We start from the raw sequence: 17,570 nt of genomic DNA, 5'->3' as shown, positions 1-17,570 counted from the left end.
TTAATTCAATAAGTAAAGAAAAACATGTGATTTTCTTCCTGTAGAAACCGATATAAAACTTTATAAAATAAACAAGAAGAATTTAAATTCAATTCCTAAATGACAAAACTCTCTGATTAATCACTTATCTCTTCCGAATTTAGAGAAATGTTGTATTGATATTTTCAGGCTAGCATTGGAGCTTGCTCAGGAGTTGTCTGTAACGCGGGCACCGTGTGTTTAACACTCACTCAGGGAGGATACAGCTGTGTCGTCACGGGTGAGATTTACTTACAATTTTTTCATTTAGTTGATTTAATCATTTGTTCCGATACGTTAACATGGCGAATATTTTGTGGAGCAGATAAACATTATTTTGTCAATCCCTGCTCAAGCGAGGAAAGAGGTGTCGGGGTGTTATCGCCTACCACTTCTATTCAGGGGACATTTGAGAGCCCTAGAATAAAGCCGACTGTATTCCATTGAATAATGATTGTAGAAGACGACTTAAAGCAGGGCTCCCGAAGAATTGGGGATTTTTCTCAGCGTGTCTTCCATGTAGGGGACATTGTAAAGACCAAAATAGATCTTCTGCTCGCAATGAAACACTTACTGCTCGGCCTTCCTGTGCTTTGTTTCCTTATTCCTGGCACTGGCTGTTATAACCCCTCGGACTGAGGAGGAAGTTGGTTTGGTTTGGTTTGGGTTATTTTCTTTAACGTCCTATTAACACCTAAGGTCATTTAATCCTCGCGTCTGCGCATAGACCATACCCACGTAACTCATGGTTAAAAATTATTGTCATGCTTGTAATCGAACATTTACTATTTCTCAAATGATAGAGCGTGCAGATTTTAAAGAAATACGTGACAAATTTTATAACGTTACTTCCATGAAAAATGTTCGATACAGTCACTCCTTCATAATCATTGATATCTATATCCGGTTGCTTTTAAACATCAGATATAATTGCTGAAAACCTATTCTTTCGATCACATTATACATTTTCAACTGACTAATGTATATTTTCATGTACCAATCAAATTATTATTTTGATGATTGATTTTGTGAACATCATTATAGGAAGTCGTTTTGGCTGAATATTTTATCATGAAATTACATTTGTTCTCTCATGCTATATTGGTAGATTTTGAATAGTCCAAATACAATATTTAAAATGGCATCCTTTTTGACATCACTTTATAAATATGTATTGCTGTGGGGAAGACCTTTGTAATGACACAAAAAACCCGTGGTCAATCATTCAATATGATATGTTAAAGTCTTGACGTTAATTCTTTAGATTAATCCATTGTGAAACATTATCATTCTCTGTTTTGTCAGATCGTTGGTGCCCGACCTATATAAATGGACGATGTTACACACTCAGTGACAATGTCGCCAAGTGGAGTTTTGCCAAGGTATCCTCAACTGTTAGAAATTTAGGAAATTTAATTGATGTAAGATCCTCTACATTTAAAATTGTAACCGACAACAATAAACTCTCTTTACAAATTTATTTTGATATGCTAGTCTAATACCAATCTAATTAAAATCTAGATGGTCATTCTCACTACGTTACATGAGCATCTAACAACATCCAATATGGGGTCACGTTCTGATGACCTTTGGGATGTGTGTATATCACTTTCAGGGCGAATTGGCATTTTATCGATGTCATCGAAGCAAAACATTTCGTCACAGCATGCATCTGAAGCAAACCGTTTCGGCACAGTATATAGCTATATGCTTTATGGGACGAAATGACTTGAAACAAATTGACAGATTATACAAGCTATGCACTCTAGTCATGCTAATTCGGACACATAAAACTTACTTCCTAGATTCTGGAAGTAGCCATTTGATTGGTTAATCCAAAAGGTCACCCTGACGTGACCTCTTATGGGATGTTGTTAGATGTTCATGTAACGTAGTGAGAATGACCATCTAGATTTTAATTAGATTGGTCTAATACGAGTGTTCGATTTATATGTTGTGAGCCTCGTATTTAAGGAGATAATCAAGGATATTCGTTTTAAGTTCTACTTTTCTCTGACTATATAGGGCCGTGTACCCAAGGAGTGGTCTTATTCGGTTGGTTTATGTCGGCGAGGTCGTACTCTAAAGTAAACAAGACAAGTGGCTTTTGCAAAATGGACAAAACTGGTTAGGGTGAAAGAGTCGGTCATCGCCATGGCTGATATTCATCATTGTGGCTTTAAAATGATGAATATCCGCCTTATTCACCTGATCTCGCTCCATCAGACTTTCATCTATTTCCAAAACAGCTATTTCAGGCACCCTAATCCTTAACATGCAGTGGAAGACTTTCTGAACAGCGCGGAAAAGGAGTTCTATAAAAGAGGCCCTTAAATGCCGCTGGGGAAATTGTATAGATACTGAAGGGGATTATGTTGAAAAATAATACAATATGTCCGGCAAAATTCAAATCCTTTAATATGAGGCTCACAACTTATAAATCAGCCCTCGTACCAAGCATCATCACACCTCTTCAAGGGATAAGTATACTATTGTATTGCATTTTTAGATTGCCTGCGAGAGAAATGGCTATTCCTTAGCTACAGTAGATTCGGCGGATTTATTACTGACATTGTCAAATGGTCTACCTACAGGAATCAGTACGTATATATATGTTACAGTATACTTGTTGAATTATACCTAAATAATATACTACTGTCTCGCGCCTTGTACGTATTCTTTACATGTATTTGTATCATTGTGTTGTATATAATTCGACACCCATCCCTCCCGAATATTACCCGATATATTCATGCTGTTACATTGCTGTTTCCAATTATCGTCAATCACACAATAACAGGAACTACGTTATTAAGTGATATGTTCTGTTTTTATATGTATATATTTTACATCCATTTTATAATGATATTTTTTCTACATTTCACAGAAAAAAATACTTTTAATATTTGGAGTGTTTTTACATTTAAAAACATTTTTCAATAACATACATTACCAATTTTGTTCATATTGTACAAGAGGCATTGCGCCATACGAAGAGCGACAATGTGTCATGCGACAGAAATGAATGTACCATGCGACAAAATTACGTGACCTGCGTATCACTGTATACGAGACAGCGCGCCATGCGAAGAGCGACAGTAAAAAATGTAAAAACACTCAAAATATCAAAAGATAAATAATGTTATTTCATTTAAAAGGATAAATCTCCAGCAAATATTTCAATATACATTCCAGGGGTGTTCGTTGGAGGCACCAACATCGCAAATGAAACACAGTGGTTTTGGACAGACGGAAATATCCCTATAGATTTTACAGGAATTCCGCACTACCTGCAATATGACCTGGAACATAAGGATTGTCTCGCGATAGAAGTCAGTGATTCCATAAAGCTGGTAGACAGCAACTGTGCTCATGAGTTTTTATACATGTGTCAATCACCACTTATCAAGTAAGGGATGTCATTATATGAAGAGTTCCATTCTTAGATTTATATAAAATAAGTGGCGTAATAAGGTAGCATATCCATCAATCCCTACAAATCTGACAAACGAATACTGTTGTGCTTAGATATATTGCACAAGTTGTAATTTTCAAAGGTTAACAACAGTGCTTTCGACCATGTAATAAAATCATGAAAAAAAAATCTCGAGAATGAAATTTACATCTATGAAAAAAGCATGGGCATTGCCATAGAGATATTCAATCTCCAGTAACAATGTTTTAAAATCGGTGAAATGAAGTTTAAGATCAGCTGGTGGAAGTGATAATGTTGTCGTATTCAGAACCGAGCAGAATATGCCATGACAACTTCAGTATTAGTATTTTTCCTATAGAGATATTGTCCACATTTCTATTACCGAGAATCTTCAAGACAGATAAAAAGTCAGAGTAGATAATTAATTTCGGTAAGTAGTTAGCTTTAATATGTTTAGTTGTTAGGTATATAGCGTACGTGGGCCAATGAAGAAAATATCGAAGCATCATTCGGAAGCCGACATTCCAAGGTTGCATTTGTCGTAACCATGGCTGATGCTATCTTATGATTGTCCATCAGCGTAGCATGATTAGAGGTCACTATTTGGACTATAGGCGTAAAAATGAACGAAAGGTGTGTGTTTCAGTGCTAGATTTATTTTTCAGGTGGAATAATGGACTGTATACATAGATAGTGTAGTGTTATTAATGATTTGTTAGCACGAGTGCAAGTAAAATGCTTGTTACAAACCCTTACACCATGTTAATAAAACAATGTCCAATATATTCTCAAAAGTAATTGCATACAAAATGTTAATCAGGGGTCTGGCTACTGTGGAAAGTGCAAGGGGAGCAAGTCCGCCAAGCGCGAAACGGCACCCCACCTCAACACAATTGACTACAAACACACATTTATTCAGACTTGTGCGGTGCATACTATATACTAACGCCATCAAGAAACATTCATCTTTAACCTGTCTTGCTACTAAGACCAGAACACAGTAAGCCGTGAAAACATTACCGAATTCCTCCAGCAGGACACAATTTTGCAAACTACAATCTCAGCCTGTCCAGATTCCTCATTTACATACGGTGTTCATAAGGTCATGCGATTTTATAAAAGGCTGTCGCCAGGTGCACTTCTTGGCATATGTAAGTGATAAGATCGTCCTTTCCTTTTCATCATCCCAATCATTATTGTCACATATCACAGTTGCATTACTATAAAAGAAACGCACATCAAATATAGCTGTGGTGAATATTCCAAAACTATGTAAGACAGTGTTTATGTCAAAACAATGATATAGGCAAGGGAGCAGGTGAATGGGATAACCAATACCTCTGGCTGTAGATGACAGGTCTTCAATAGGCCAGACTTGATTTGTGCAGTGTTTAAAAAAGTATTGCCTTTGAAGTCGGACATCTACGAAAATGGCGTCATTCAAATATGTACAGCTATTAGTCAGAGGTCGGAGGTCGGGCACGTGTGCTACACTAGATATAGTTGGAATAGTGCTAAAATAACTACAATAACAGTTTATAGCACACACAATATTTATTTGATTTGACTTGCATAAGCATAAGCAGTAGGAAAATCGTCAAAGACGTTACCGATTGGACGACTTCCGAATATTAAGTGATAAGTATAATTATTTCAACACGCTACGAAGCGTAATGTTTTTAATCACTGCAAAAACAAGTGTGGCCTATTGAAGAACCGTCATCTTCTAGACATTATGAATCAATTGTGAGTTTTTAATGTCTTTAAGTCACATTTAAGTAACTCGCTTCATTTTCTCCAAACATAAAACCCCATAGAGTGGAAACATTCTTAGTGTTTGTTGTCGTATTATTATGCGTGGGACAAAATGTACCCATTATCTGATAGAGATGTTTTTGACAATTCATTCATGTCATAATTCTATAAATTTTAGGTTGTCTTAACTATTCCATTAAGCAAACACTTAACTTCGGAATGTTCAGCATTTGCTTTAAGCTCAGCAACGACTGAAGGGGGCAGTCACATATCAAAATAACGTTCTTCATTATGCAATTAATGAAATAGATAGGAATTATAGATTAATAGTATATGGGGGGAAAAGGCAACACGAAATATTAAACATTGCCGTAATTAGTAATTATTTGAAGATCATCAATATTTCAGGAAACCAGTTACGTGTGTATATCATTATTATTTTGTACGCAATTTAAACACATTTGTATATGGACAAAAATATATATAAGTACATTCCTGTATATATGTCTTTCGTGTCTCTGTTGTTGTATATCATTTAGATTAAATGAAGATGTGGTATTTATTGTTGTTATTGTCTGAAAATATATTTGAAGAAATGTTTTTGCTACAACGGAAAACTTTAACATTAATCAATTAATTTACAAAGTCCATTTAACAGTAAATATCCGTTCACATTCTGGATCTGAAATTGCGTTTGGATAGTAATATATATAAATAGTATATCTCAGATGCCGTAATGAAAGCTTTGGATAGTAATATATATAAATAGTATATCCCAGATGCCGTAATGAAAGCTTTAATTATGTACTTAGAGTGAAATGTTCTCAATGCTAAACGGAAAATTTGAATATGACCCATTTAATTGCCAACATTTGTTTGTAACAATTTTGTTGTTGTTTCGTTTGTTTTTCGGGGGTAAACGTCCTCGCAACAGCCAGGGTCATGAGAACGGGTGTCAAGGGCATACCTAGAGTAAGAAAACAAGTAAATGATAGATAGATCAGCGGGGAAAAAATAAATACTCCCAAGTGTTGCAATGGAAGCAGATCTATTTTATGTCTTTTCAATGTCCCCTTAATAGTAGAGGACACCGCAGAGATTCCCCAATGCTTCAGGGTATTATCAACATGCAGTGGTTACAGCGGGACTTATTCTTGGGCTCTCGAGCGTCCTCTGGTCAGAATATTACGGATAAACTACCATTAACCCTGCAGGGACCCCGCAGTTACTCGCATCTTATGACATAAAGTGTGTATGTTTAACCGGGTTGCCTAAACGGGATGTGTTATAGTCAAAACCACAAAACAACCGGGTCGGGTTCGAAGTACTTTATTGGTGAATGGATTACATTTGATGGACAGATGAGGTAATTGATGAAAATGATCCTGTAACGTACAATAAAAAATACATTAGAAGATGGTAACCTACTAACTATTCAATACAAATACTATACAGTGTATACCGGTATATCTAGCTAGCACTATTAGACATTAAAATCTACATATTATACTTCAATATTTACATTTTCACTTCGCTCCGCCTCAATGAACATGGTAAATTCAGATCACTTCATTTCCCGTTGAAGATTTCGGGTCGCGTGCTTCTGTTCTGAGAGCCGAATCACTTTCTTACCGGCGTGTGAATACATTCACTGAGTTTACAATGGCGATCGAGTTCTGTACCGCCTCAGACTTGAATGCACTTTCATTTTGTGAATTGTGTAACATTGTTATAAACGTATATGAACACAAATGCAACAGTCGCTTTATGTGCTAATAAAAATGCCAGTATAATGCAGACAGTTTAGAAAACAGGATCTGACAGAACACTGACCTCCCGATAGCACCGAGCTCATGACCTACGTAGCGCAGTAGGTCTAACGTTAGCTGTATCTCGAATGCCATGATTGATACCATTTTAGTGGTCACAGAAAATAAACCTGAATTTAAACACTATTTAACAACACAAAACAGACTGGTAGCAGGAGTATGCTATATCGAGAACAGGGACACATTATTGTCGTAATTTGACTCAATCTAAACATATGGAAGACACAAGTTTCCGGCTGTCGGATACCGCCAATTTTCAAATAAATGTTTCTTTACTAACTATTATCAGAATTTACATCCCAAAACGCCAGTGCGACAATGAAATCTAATATTTCAAGAATTTGGTTTGGTTTATTTTGTTTAACGTCCTATTAACAGCTAAGGTCATTCAAGGACGGCCTCCCGTGCGTGCGACATGTATGCGTGTGATGAGTGCGTATGTGTGTTTTGGGAGGCTGTGGTATGTTTTTGTTAAGTCTCCTTGTGATAGGCCGGATATTTTGCCGATTTAGAGTGCTATCTCACCGAAGCATACTGCCGAAGACACCCAGCAGCACACCCCACCCGGTCACATTATACTGACAACGGGCGAACCAGTCAAGAACACCATGTACATCATTAGCTAACCTGCGACTAAAATCCACATTGTTACACTTTTCTCGAGCTCTGAATATTCCCTGCTATTAGACTGCATCGGCGTTAACTTTTGAGTAACACATGACATCTATAAATAATCGAAAAATCCAACATTCAAATTATAAACCTTACAAAATCGCGTTTTTCAAGGCTTTAGAGAGTATATAAACACTGTTTTTTTAATGTTGAGATATTTCACTGAACTGTCGTCACGTTAATCTTGTGCTCATTTTTTTAACCGAGTCCCTGTGTCTGGAGTGACCAAATCACACACATACTATACTGTCAACACTGCACTTTAAATTCGTATTTATATGGGTATTGCCAAGTTGTTATTACATAATATCATAAATATTTGTTATAAATGAATATTTTACCTTGTTACCTTGCAAATATCGTATTTATGTATATAAACTTCGTAATAATCAAAACGTGTATGGGACTATATTTTGTGTTGCCTTGGCGACGAAAATAGCTGAATGTCTGCTGTTCCACTACTGTGCACACATGTACGATAAGTATAACAATGTTACAAAGTGACGCACTTACGTCAAACCGTTGCGATCGAATTTTGCTATCTGGTGGCGAAGTTTTTAATTTGGTTAACGTAAATATAAGGATTGATTGTCAATTTTGTTGCTTGCATGGACTGATGAAGGGAAGTGAACCTCGTGCAAATGGTACAAGCAGTTCACTTCATTTGCACGAGGTTCACTTCCCTTCATCAGTCCATGCAAGCAACAAAATTGACAATCAATCCTTAAATATCAATAAATAAGGTTTACCTGTCTCTCTACATACACACATGACTGCAATGCTCTACGTAGAAACGATAACCGTAAAGTGCTACCTTAGTAACACAACATACATAGGATACAACAAGGGAGATAATCCACTCACTCGTTACAAAGCATGGGGAGGTACTCCACTTGTTACATGATATATATATGATTATACTTATACACTAGATTTTGAATTCATCCAAATCTGCGTTGACAAATATACAGCCAATATTGAATATTATAATGATAAAATAGCCTATTCTAAATACAGTAATAATAACCTATTGCTGACCTCAACTATGGTTTGAAGGTCACAAACATTATTGTAGAAATCGTGTACAGATGTTTCTAATACTGAAAGACCAAATAAATTAATCAATCAGTAACTGATTCCATTAAGGTAAAACACTACATTGATGTTTTGTCAAAAGTACTAACTAATACAAATTGTAATGGTACAACGGTACTTAAAAATATCAGATTTAATTATCAATTAAATCCATACAATTTAATCTTGAAACAACATTAGTAAAAAGTAGTTACATACTAAATTCAGACCATGCGAAATATGTCGGTCCGTCGGACAATGTCTGGTTAATTTGCCGCCGGTCCGGAACCGAACTGTACAGTTCCGGACCGATTGTCCGGCTTTTAGACTATCCCCTGATCATGGTCCCGAATACGTTTGTCGCGAACACGCTTTAATTAAATGGCCGCCGCCATGCTTCGATATGTGGATGGGGCAATACCCGGCAAGACTTTGAAACGCAGAGCGTCAACGCCGGAGCGATTGGCAAAAAAGCATGCCAGTAGTAAAAAATACGAGGAAAACCGGCCATCTCGTAATGTGAACGGGAAGTGGCAAGACGGCAGACCGTGGCTTGTCCTTGACTTTGCCAATAACAGTATGACCTGTAAAACATGCATCGAGCAGTACACGAGTACATCGAGTAGCATGAGAGGTAAGAACACTTTTATCCATGGATGTAAGAATGCTAGAATATCTGCAGTTGTTGACCACGAAAGCAGTTCAGCGCACAAAAAAGCTGTAGAACTTCAGAATGACTAGAAACTAAAACAAACGTCTCAACATTTAGTACAATCAACACCAGCTGCGGCAGCATTTTTATCGTTGAAAAAGGCGCAAAGAAACCAAATGACACATTTGTTCAGAAACGCTCATGCTGTTTTGAAACAGAATAAACCCTTATCAGACTTTGTGTGGCATTGTGATTTGGATCAAGCCAAAGGGAATATCATGATGTTTTCAAGAAGTTGTTAATAGTTTTGCAACGATCATGTGTGTCTTTTGGATCCTTTGTCATAATTAAGAGATTGTTTAAGAGATCAAATAAAAGTTATGATGAAATGACTGTTGATATTTTGTATTTTGTTGACAACAATTCCAGACATTTTGTCATACAATGTAGGTGTGTTAATTCTTCTACAAAGAAGCAATTTTATCATCTACTCTAGAATTGTAAAGCATATAATGCATATCTTCCGCAGACTGAATGTCCTGTAATTTCTTAAAGTTTATCAGACCGAAATGTCCTGTGAAAGTTGATTCGGTCTGGTAAATATTCAGAGTTCACCAGACCGAATGTCCTGTGAAAAAAAGTAATATTTCGCATGGTCTGTTAAATTATACTAAACCTATTACACTCACCATTGCAATTGTAGCTGGGAATATAAAAAATTGTCCTTGAATCAGGGAAACATCCAGTTGTCATCACAGCTCCTTTACTTCTGGCTAATAAAATATTTGAACTTTCCCTTAACACAAGACAAAGACAGACCAGTCACATAACGGTACATACATACAACATGCACAGGTAAAATCTATTGATAGTTTACAGACTCACATGTAGTGTGAGTGAGCACTGTATAAATTATATGTATACTTACATACAGAGAACCTACCAACTCTGCAATACACACATTAAAATCAGATACAGTAACTTGACCTGTAATTAATATACGCATAAAGATAAATATAATTAAAAGAGTATATCACAAAATGTATCAAATCGACAGATAGTATTTTGTTATCAATTAACAACAACACGAATACACTCATATAAAATTTAGACTTGACATTATTACCACCCTCGGAAAGTTTCATCTTATTTATCTTTAAAATTTAAAAAAAAATTCGCGTCCCAAAGAAATTCCATTTCGCTCCGCCTCCATATTGAATGAAGTACTGATTGCGCATGCGCCTAAAACAAAAACAAAAACACAAAGTAGTAGGATTTGGTTTGGTTTAGTTTATTTTGTTTAACGTCCTATTAACAGCTACGGTCATTTAAGGACGGCCTCCCGTGCGTGCGACGTGCATGCGTGTGGTGAGTGTGTATGTGTGTTTTGGGAGGCTGCGGTATGTTGGTGTTAAGTCTCCTTGTGATAGGCCGGAACTTTTGCCTATTTATAGTGCTACCTCACTGAAGCATACTGCCGAAGACACCCAGCAGGACACCCCACCCGGTCACATTAAACCGACAACGGGCGAACAAGTCGTCCCACTCCAAATATGCTGAGCGCTAAGCAGGAGTAGCAACTACCATTTTTACAGACTCTGGTATGTCTCGGCCAGGGGACAGAACCCAAAGCTTTCCTCACAGGGCGAACGCTCAACCAAAGGCCAAAAGTGAGGCATTGTCAAGGGAGACATTAGGAAGAAGAAAGTTTCTAAGAAAGAAGAGAAAAGATAAGATCCCAAATTCAGTCGCCTCTTACGATCTTGCAATGGGGGCAGCAGGTACAATTCTTACGCCCTACCTGCAGGGCAGAACTAGAAGAACGACATGGCGAAGCGAGGAAGGCAACATGTGTTAGCCTAGCATCTCCAGAAAGGAAACATAAATTAGATTATGAAAGAGAACGAAGAAAGGGAAGGCTTTCAATCGGAGACTGCACAGACCGATGGAATTATAAACGACAATGGAATCGGAGCTCTTGCGGAAATGACACAGTTGAGGTTTTGATTGTGTAACGTACACACGTACGTATTGTAACGTTCGGTCTGTTGTCATCTTTAAGCATATGATGCGATTGAATCAATGGTTAGCATTTCTTTTGTGATGTGCAGTGATTGCAGATTGACTATTTATACTTCACAAGCTTAAACCTATTAATAAATCACACCTGTATCAAATGGGGCCGAAGGGGGTAATGCTAAGAAAGTGTTTCGGTTCGTGTGCGACAACAGGCACAGGATCGTGATTTTTCGCCACGGATAATATTGAAATGTTTATTTAGTTTTTATTTTCTATTTGCATTAAAATCACACAATTAAAAGTTGTAGTTTTGTTAGGCAACAGGCAATATATATAGTTGTCCCTGCTGAATAAAAATAAGTCCACCATATTCCTTTTCTTCTGTATGTAAATATCTCCCAGCATGCACTGCGATCAAGGTCAAGTGTACGCAAAGTAGAAATTATGATGTTCAATAGTTCGAAGTTTCTTGGCTTCATTTTCTTCCACAATTTTTTACGTTATAAAATTATATGTTTTATTTTCAGGTCTTCAATAGGCATATATATATATGGACTTAATGTCATTTACTGTCAAAATAATGACAATTTATTACACTCTGTCGGAGGTGTAGCTGTAATTGTAGAACTAGTTAAATTGTCCCCTTGCCACATTCTGATGGTAATATATAGATATAAGTATATGTTATATTCCTTTCGGATAGCTTATGGTAGGGCGTAAGAATTGTACCTGCTGCCCCCATTGCATGATCGTAAGAGGCGACTAAATTTGGGATCTTATCTTTTCTATTCTTTCTGAACAACTTTCTTCTTCCTAATGTCTTCCTTGACAATGCCTCACTTTTGGCCTTTAGTTGAGCGTTCGCCCCTGTGAGGAAGGCTTTGGGTTCTGTCCCCTGGCCGAGACATACCAGAGTCTTTAAAAAATTGTAGTTGCTACTCCTGCTTAGCGCTCAGCATATTAGGAGTGGGACGACTGGTTGGCCCGTTGTCAGTATAATGTGACCGGGTGGGGTCTGCTACAGGGTGTCTTCGGCAGTATGCTTCAGTGAGGTAGCACTATAAATCGGCAAAAGTTCCGGCCTATCACAAGGAGACTTAACACGAACATACCGCAGCCTCCCAAAACACACATACGCATTCACCACACGCATGCATGTCGCACGCACGGGAGGCCGTCCTTAAATGACCTTGGCTGTTAATAGGACGTTAAAGAAACCAAACCAAACCAAAGTACTGCGGGAGAAATTAAGAGTTTAATAGAAATGTTGACGCATCAGTCAGAAAAGTAGCGCATTTTTCTCGCTGAGCGAGTCTGTAGCGCTCGAGACAAAATCAGGTCCTTAGTTCCACCAGTAATTGACCGGGTACGGGAACGGAGTACACGCTTTAACGATATCATATAGCCCCATAGCAAGGGGTAATAATTGGCGTAACTGCCCTGCAGGTAGGGCGTAAGAATGATCTTTTCATACAAATTTTAAAGAATCTCATATGAAATTGACACAAATTTAAGATACGTTTAATCATATATATAAAACAATCTGCATTTTAGCATTTTACGACAAAACGTGTTCAAATCGGTCTGCGATCGCCAACATTTTCCTCATCATGACGTCAATACATTTCAGGAAAATAGTTAGTTTTAATTTATTTCCATGTAATGTATTGAGTATTCTGATTGCCTATACATCGGAACAGCTCTTGAATGTTGAATTGGCAGAATGGCTCCAAGTATATGCTTCTTTTCCAGTGACGCAATATTTCCAAATGCATTCTCCTGTGATAGAGACTTTGCAATATAGTCCATGGGAAGCAGGTAGTGTAAAAGAGATTTTATAATAAATCAGTTGGAACATGTTTTTCGATTGCATTGTTTTTATTTGAAGTTGTTTAGAAATTATACATGGATTTATTGTCGTTATTACAGATAACGTCGTGTATTTATGACATCATAATGCGGACGCCGCGATGACATCCGCCGATTTGAAAATGAGGAATTTGAAATGCTGTTCGCTATCGCAAATACAATTGTTATAAACTACCTCTGTTGGCTGACTTGTTTTTTTTTTGTTTTCATACGAGGATGAACATATAGAAGAGCTCATCAAAATAGGTAACCGTGATCTTGCAAATTACGTCATTCTATTTTACCTTCAGGTATATTGACGATACTTTGATCGGAAGATTTGTATTTGGGAAAGTTTCCATTACCCCTTGTAAACATAATTCCACTGCATATACAGGTACATTTAATTGTATTCATCATTTATCCTGCAACTGCCACCGCATTGTCGGAATACACCTTGTCGGAATACACCAACCGTATATATTTTTGCTGTATACGGCTGTGACGAAAAACAGCTGTATTTTGGAATCTTAGCACGTGCGTCAATTCGACTGACCTAGTTGAAAGTGAAACAACGTTTAAAAGGCGAACATTTTTGACACCGTTTCACTGATGATTATTTTTTTTAATGTTGCAGGATAAATAGAATACATGGTAAGCGTCTTAAAATATAAGCTGTATTTTTGGCTCGGGACAGAAAAGCAAAAGTGGCTCGCCACTTTTGTCTTTCTTTACCCTCCCCAAAATACAGCTTATATTTTAAGACACTGACCATGTATTCTCTATATATCTGATATATGAGATATCGTTTACGATATATGAGATATCTTATATCTGTTTAATGAGAATCTCATATAATACACTGCATTTTTGCGAGTGAAATATAGAAATTTATCAAGCTAATAAAACTTATATTTTCACTGCAGCGATAAACAGTGAAAATATAAGACTTTGCAGTGAAAATGTAGGTTTTGCAGGGATAATATTAGGTTTTGCAGGGATAATATTAGGTTTCGCAGGGATAATATTAAGTTTTGCAGTGAAAATATAAATTTTCCGTTTTTGACCTTTGAACCTTTACATTCACCTCATTGAACCTTACCGATTTTCCAATCGAAGCAAAGATAGTTAATTGGTTATTTTGCTGTATTTCTGAAATATTCAGGCTAGTTTTTGACGAAATACTCGCTTGGCGATTGGTTGTCATGTACAGATTCTCCAATAATACCAGTAAACGCTTTAATTGCGTTGATCAGTCCTTTCAAAATGGCGCCGTCACGTTGACGTGGAGTAACGTCACAAAGAGATGGCGTCACTTTTAATTTTTCGATGTTTTAAATGTTGTTTTAAGTATATGAAATGCAATAAAAAGAAAATTGAATAAATAGAGGATATCTAACAGTGTCTTCAGTAATACCAAATATATTTCACGAGTGAAATATATTTGGTATTACTGAAGACACTGTTAGATATTCTGTTTATTACACTTTTTATCAACGAAAAACCTACCCCGTATGCTAACTAGGCATACAGCGATAATTTTTAAACAAAAAAGTAGTTCCCCCTGTCCAGGTGCTGACATTTATGTCGAGCTTTCTGATTGGTTAATTATTTTGGTATTTTCTAATCATTAATTTGATTGGTCAAATCAGCAAAATGATATGATATTTTTCACTAGTGAAAAATATCACTTTAATAGAATGAATAATTTTTGATATTTCACTGGTAAAAATGTAATAATATTTCACTGGTAAAAATGTAATAATATGTTATATTAAAGGGGAAACCAATCAATATCATCTATATATAATAATAGTGATTTGGTTGATCATTGGATGACAACTTGACTTGCCATATAAAAAGTCAAAACATTAAAATACAAGTTAAAAACTTCGGGTCTTCGTGACCATCTTGGTTAAATGAGGACCATGAAATACTTACCGACAATGATAATACCTTGAAACTCACATTTATGACTGCAGGTATAATCTATTTTAATACATACCTTGCTGTGTAAAACCATCGAAAAAATATGTGATGAGTAACACTGTTGTCGGTGCTAGGCAGAATTAATGTCTCAACAGTTGCAATATGATGTTCGTTCTACTACGGTGGCTGATTTGTGCCATTTCGTTATTTCGTCTTTTCGCCCCGAAAAGACGAAAATGAAATATCTAAATTCCCGTTCTGTCGTCTTTTCGCCAGGGAAAAGACGAAAAGACGAAAAGACGACAAGTCATACGCGAAAAGACGAAATTAATGCACGCTAATTAGCGACCTTAATTCTCGTCTTTTCGGGTTTAAAAATCTCGTCTTTTCGCCCGGAAAATGTTAAATTTCGTGTTTTCGGGGCGAAATAACGAAATGGCACAAATCAGCCACCGTATTCTACTCATTTCTGAGTGTGCTTACCATGAACACCACAGTACAAACTTATTGAAGTACGCAATCCTATGGCAAGCCAAGTTGTCATTTATTCAATGGAGCAACGTTGATCCAGGATTATACCAAATTATATAAGATATCTTATATAATTACTTAAGATATCTTATAAACCTTATAAGATATCTTATAATGGAAATTATATAAGATATCTTATAAGGAACGATATTTCAATTTGAGATAATAACACCCCCCCCCCCCCCCCCCTCCCCCTGATGAAAGAGCAGAGATGAAGCTGAAACTACATAAAATGGTTTAAAACAGATTTATTATTACCATATCTGCACCGTGCCTAGCCGATCGTGATCGCAACAGATGGTTGATTGTGAATGTTCAACGTGCCTTCCAACAAAACGGAAGTTACCTTACAGAGGGAGCAGTCATTCTCGAATTTTTATGTTTTGCCGATCTCGTTCTTTATAAGATATCTTATAAACTTTAAATAAGATATCTTATAAACATATAACATTTCTCATAAACTTATAAGATATCTTATATAATTTGGTAAAATACTGGATACGCATTGCTCCGCGAATAAATGACAACTTGGCTTGCCATAGAATCCCATGGACATATATCTCTATCGAATGATAGACACCAATAACGAACAACAAGCTAACATGTATTTCTTACTTTTAATCATTTCTTTGTGATTCTGGTCAGTCCCAAACAGTAAAATGCACAACGACTAGATTCTACTACATGGGAATGTACAACTTATTTAAAATGGATTTGGAAAAAGTATGTGCAATATTTTCAGACAATAAACAATCAAAAGCTTATTAATCCAATGAAGTCACATGTCCCAACATTAAAAATTAACAGCTTTAAATACATATTTGGTACTATCTGAAAATGAGCAGTATCTTTAATCTTTAAACTCTCTTTAAATTCTAACTATCAAATTCCAAGACATCTACCTGGCAACAAGTCAATTATGTTTCTATGATTATGGACAATGGTCAACCTGTATTCTAAACTTAAAAAAAGATCCCTTTAATCAAGGATTGACGACAGAAATTACCTCTCACATCATTTATATTCAACCAATCATTGTTCTTTGTACCTTGTGAAGTCAAAATAGTATCGTCAAAAAATGAAGTTTCTGAAAAATCTTAATTGTTCAAGAATTTAAAGAGACGAACTGAGACATTTTCAGAAAAAGTACTTTAAAGCATTGTGTTTCAGTTGAATACCGAAATGTTGTTGAATATCCTAATGTCATGAATTTGTTATGCATTGATCCAACATATGCTAGCTAAAGTTGTTGTCAGACAGATGAGTCTGTATCAAAAACAAAAATCTTTTGAATAAACTACATGTACCGACTCTTTTAAAGGAATATCGCATCTGCAAAATGTTAACTTTAATATTGCTTTCATTCACTTATATAAAATACCTGCATGCTATAACATACAAATCAATATCAATCAATTCCTTGATTGAATACATATATATAGTACATGCAATCACAAAATATAAATATAACATGCATGTTATCGAGGTACTGCGCAATATCAAACTCTTATTTGGAGTTTCTTCCTCTCAAAAGTTGGTTATACAATGATTTCAATATCCACATAATGTATGCAATACAATCAAAACATATTAACCAAAATCCAATAGTTTCACTTCAAGATTTCTAACAAGTGAATATATACCAGTAACAGTATATATTGGTTGAATGTTTCAATGTTAAAGTTAAGATCTCAATCTTTAAACAAAATCTAAAAAAAAACCACACACCTAAAACATACAGAACGTTGCATATGCAATGCCTTTCCTATATTGATTTGTCCAGTGTGTTAGTCATAATTAAAGCGAC

General features: G+C 36.1%; 1 long non-coding RNA gene across 1 annotated transcript; it reads left to right on the top strand.

Annotated features, from left to right (window-relative positions):
• Positions 1 to 148: 148 nt before the first annotated feature.
• LOC117341469 lies at positions 149 to 3,596 on the top strand. Its single transcript, XR_004535637.1, has 4 exons — positions 149 to 259; positions 1,324 to 1,400; positions 2,528 to 2,618; positions 3,214 to 3,596. It is a non-coding gene; the product is annotated as an uncharacterized LOC117341469 (long non-coding RNA).
• Positions 3,597 to 17,570: the final 13,974 nt, after the last annotated feature.

The sequence above is a fragment of the Pecten maximus genome, chromosome 13 (genome assembly GCF_902652985.1).
Source record: "Pecten maximus chromosome 13, xPecMax1.1, whole genome shotgun sequence".
Classification (NCBI taxonomy): Eukaryota; Metazoa; Mollusca; class Bivalvia; order Pectinida; family Pectinidae; genus Pecten; species Pecten maximus.
Note: the sequence above shows the minus strand (reverse complement) of the source record. Positions and strands in the feature narration are given on the sequence as shown.